At 41.7% G+C, this 4,800-nt stretch overlaps 1 protein-coding gene across 3 annotated transcripts in view; it reads right to left on the reverse strand.

The window, feature by feature from the left end:
• The window catches only part of kank4 (KN motif and ankyrin repeat domains 4), a 72,646-nt gene extending 67,846 nt beyond the window's left edge, over positions 1-4,800 (reverse strand). The window contains exon 1 of one of the 3 annotated variants that reach the window (XM_032525853.1): positions 4,709-4,800. The gene's annotated coding sequence lies outside the window, so the exon portion shown is untranslated. Of the gene's footprint in view, positions 1-1,861; positions 2,271-4,708 lie in introns of those variants that run through there. The other 2 variants (XM_032525852.1, XM_032525854.1) reach the window with 2 other exon arrangements.

The following is a 4,800-nucleotide window of genomic DNA, read 5'->3' on the forward strand; positions in this document are numbered from 1 at the left end:
GTGTGTGTGTGTGTGTGTGTGTGTGTGTGTGTGTGTGTGTGTGTGTGTTTCTATGCTTCAACACACTTTCCATCAGAATAAGCTAAGCCTTTACTATTCAGCCTTTACTTTATGCTGCAGTTCTACCTAAATTTTTGTCCCTGATGATTAGTGATCAGGGATCACTAAAGTTATTACAATTCATCCTGACGGGTCTGAACCACATTTTATGCCAATCAATCCAATAGTTGTTGTGATCCTTCAGCCTGGACCCAAGACGTGGACCAAACGACATACATTGCCATACCTGGAGCCATGTTTCAGTTGAAAACAAATATATTGTTTAAATCTTTCCAATGCAATGCAAGACTCTATTTAAAGAGTGCATGCTCTCTATGCGTTAAGAAAATTCTAAGAGATTTATGATTTAAAAAACCTTCTCAGATTGCACTTGACAACCATAGGGGCTATTTTCCTTGCTTTCATTCCCTGCAAAGTTGATATTTTACAGATACACAATTTCATCGGACAGTGCCTATTTGCAATTAACACATCATGATATTGTTACAGTGAATGGACCTAACAGCCACCAGCATGGGAGCTGGTATGAGTCATCTCACTGCAACTCCAAGAAAATCACACTCACACACACACACACACACACACACACACACACACAAACACACTCACACAGCGGGGGACTGGAGTGCACACTAATGCTGGTCAGCCATATTTTGGAGGTGTGTGTGTGTGTGTGCGTGCATGTGTAAGAATAACAATGTGGCCTTTAACCTGCATGGATAGAGTTCTTAAAGTCATTGAATACAGCATAAAACACACTCATTCTCACACACACACAATGTGGCATCCTGTAAACATGCCCGATGTAACAGGAACGCTATGCCTTTTTAATGTTGTGTAGCTGCGGTTGGCCAACCAACCATGGCCAATGCTCTGTGGCAGGCAAGCAGAGCAGTGACCAAGACTAACTACACGTACTACATGCAGATCATAAAAGAGCAGCGATGGAGAGAGACAGGGACGTTTTGCATCAGAGGGAGAGAGAAATAGAAATGGAGGGATAGCAAACTAAGCAAAGATACAGAGAGAATGTATGTAGAGCACTAAGAATCAAGCAACCATGCAAATGTTGCATATATGATCACTCTAAACATCACTTGCTATTTCTTCTCAGCTCCATCCACTGCCTGGTTAGCGTGCTTTCCACAGTATGTGTGTATTGTAACCGTAAGCACATGTGCACGTGTCAGGCTCCAGCTGAAAGACATTAGTTAGGCCAGGAGGGAATTTTACTGAAACCTGGTCCAGCTAATGAAATGCTTCAGAGAGAGGATCAAGCGGTATAGAGAGACATATAAGATAAACATACAGATAAAGCTAAAGAGAGACTCTCTTTATCAGTATATTAGTACAAATGTGTACATGCATGCCTCGCTTTCAGCATCTGATTACCATACAGATGCAGAAGATCCCAAAGTTTAGTGTGAATAGAAATAAACATCAGCGTACAGAGAGAAAGATGAAAAAAAAAAAAGCTGGAATCATCACATCATTGCTGGAATGTATGGAAAGTGGTGCTGGTTTGTAGATTCAGTTCCACAAATAACATTAAATGAGACGGAGAGAAAAGAAAAAGGATATATACAGCATCGGATAATAGCACGTAAATAGTAAAAAAAAATTAAATAAATAAAAAGGACACAGCAAAAGGAATCAATCGATAACTGACAGTTGAGAATAGAGTATGAGAGGAGGATGAGAAAAGAAGGCACACAAAAAAATAATAAAGAATGAGATCAAAACAGCAAAATAAAGAGTAGGAAATAGCAAAAAGTGCAGACCACATCTATTCTTCCCTTACCTCTGCAGCTGCGTGTGGTATCCTTTGGGACAAAAAAAATGTAGTGGGGAGAAAACTTTAGCTTCAACAGCCCCGTTACAGATCTCCACTTTCTAGCTCTTTCTATGGTAATGTACATAGATCTGTATCTATCAGCCAAACTCTTCAGTTCTCTAGGACGGTATTCTGTCTACCTGCGTGGGTTTGTGTAAATGTATCCTGGATAGTGATGAATAGTGGTGAGTGAAAGGAGAGAACTACACTAGAGGGCAGACAGACTGGCTGAAACAGGAGAGCAGGGAGAGTAGAGAGCAGACTGAGTAGGATGGAAGAGTTCCTTCTTCCTAACATGAGAGCGGCTGGGCTGGATACACCCACCTCGTCAGCATGCATCAAATGGGAGTCGCTCAGATGCTCTAAAGTATGCAGAGAGAGAGAGAGAGAGAGAGAGAGAGAGAGAGAGAGAGAGAGAAATCCTCCTGATCTATTATATGCACATGCATACACTCATAAAGGATCTCATTAACCCCCTTTTACTGACACACACACACACAAAAAGCATTCCCTCGACTGAACAGAGCCTGTGTAAGATGTCTGTCGGGAAAATACATACAGTACACTAGCTGATGGGAGAGTAAAGCAATGACAGTCTTCCTGGCCAAAACAGCCTTTAATGAGTTGAACTTGGTGCTTAAAGTAAGTTCAAGAGCTGAAAAAGGTTGATTAATTTCACGTAATACTGAATAGGTGTACCCCATCAGACCTCTAAGAATCTTTCAAATAAAAAGGAATATTAATAAAAGAAGGAAGGATCACGTCTATGTTCAAACTGAGGCCATACCTGTGATGAGGCTCACATCTAGATATTGCCTCACCTTATTATAATTAATTAGACGACTGACAAAAATGTTCTCAACGATCACAATCATCAGTTAATCATTTAAAGTTATTTCTTAAGCAAAAATGTCTAGCATTTGCTGACGATTTGCTGCATGTCTCGGTTTTAATACCTTGTGAATAAGATACCCTTCAGTTTTGGGGGCTCTAAGAGATGAAACAATTTGAGGAAAAGTTTTGGGAAATACACGTATTTGCTTTCTTGTCAAGTTAAATAATAAGACTAATACCACTCTCATATCTGTATGTGAAGCTACAGCCCACAGCCGGCTAACTTAGCTTAGCACAAAGAGTGGAAAACAGGGGAAAACAGCTAGCCTGGCTCTGTCCAAAGGTAACCAAATCCACCTGTCAGCACTATAAGCTCATTAATTAACATGCTGTTTATTTGGTGCGATTAAATGGTTAACAGTATTGCTTCACCCTGCAGGCCTGCTAAAAAGAAGGCACACTTGTGTGTACAAAGGGGTTTGTTGTTGAAAGGTCAACTGAAGTAGACTTCAGGACATGCCGCTCATTCTTGGAGTGCACCATTGCCTGTCGCTCAACATGCTTTTCTTTTCCCTCCCGTGTTCTTCTCCTGGGAGAAAAGGTGGGTGGACGCTGAAGGGGGTGTTTCATGTCATGGGCCAGGACTTTGAGCTGCCACACCGCCAACCTCTGCTTCTCCAACCGTGAGTGCTACATGCCTCCTGGGACAAAGCCTGCCTTTAAAAAGACAAACTCCATTGCTCAGTGCATGGAGAATGATTCTCATTAACTCCTCCAGATTAGAGGTTTGGGCAGTTTGTCCGAAATGAACGAGAAATAAGTGGATGTTTTTCTTCTTGTTTTTACTTTAATCATTGGTTTCATGTATTCTGAAAATAGAAAATGTGTCCAAAAAGTAGGAATGGATTTCCAGAAAGGGGTGCATTTCCGCTAACATTTCATTCCTCAAATCTGTCCAGTGACCTTGTTCAGTATCTGACAATCCTGTTGCACCGCGTGTGTAATGTAATAGCCAATCAAAAACAAGGCCTTGTGTCGATTCCCCACAGCTCAGGACATGGGTGGCAGGATCTGCCTTGTTCAGAGTAAAGGAAAAACATGCTCCCCTTGAGAATATGATGTTATCAGGGGGTGATGAGGGATGTGAGACATATAGAAATCCCTCTTTATAACGCATCTCCTGGTTAGGCTTTAGATGGGATGTGAGAAAACACAACACCTCCCCACCAGCCCTACTTGTTAATTTTGGATGAATCGCCTGCTGCTTATTAGGCAATTATTATTAAACTATTAAACCTGAGATAAAAGATAATTTCAACTCAATTTATATGAGATGTGGTGTTCTGGTACACTCATTTAGTAAAGAAATGTAATGTTAAAGCAAGCCCGCAACTGGAGATTGCAAAGATAACATACTGTGAGGATGGTGATGTTGATTGCATGCTGTAAATCCATCACTACCACCAGGCTACATCAAGACAGGAAGTCATGTAGCCTACCTCCTCTACTTCCATCCACTATCACCAATCCTTCCTGCAACATCACTTGATCACCAAACCAGAACATAAATTCAGTGAATTCTGGAAGCTGAACCACAGTAGCTCATGTCCATCGATGCATCTTTGCTGCTGACCAAGCAGCCACTCTGCAGCAGCAGCAGAGGTAGTGGCTCGTCCTGCTTACATACCATCGTATTGACAAATGCCCATACTGGCTGTATGCAGGTAAACGACGCACCTGTTCTTATTTTTTATTTTTGTTTGCGCTGCATTCAGTTGCTGCGAACCTTCCCGAATGAGGAAAACGCACGCCAGCAACAACACTCTATAGCCCTAATAAATCAACACAGTACCAGGCTACTGATACAGATGAGCCGATACACAGATTTAATACCTAGGCTACTCTCGCGGTAAGTCTTTTAAGCTTGTTTGAGTTTATCTATTCACGCAGAAAGCTGAGCAATCGTAAATAGTATCTTACCGTTAAAATCGTGGAAGGACAGCCTCTGCTGACTGTCAGATGAAGAGATGCTCCAGTGGAGGAGGGAACGATGCTGGACACTCCAACCCACA

This window comes from Etheostoma spectabile, chromosome 9 (genome assembly GCF_008692095.1).
Source record: "Etheostoma spectabile isolate EspeVRDwgs_2016 chromosome 9, UIUC_Espe_1.0, whole genome shotgun sequence".
Lineage (NCBI taxonomy): Eukaryota > Metazoa > Chordata > Actinopteri > Perciformes > Percidae > Etheostoma > Etheostoma spectabile.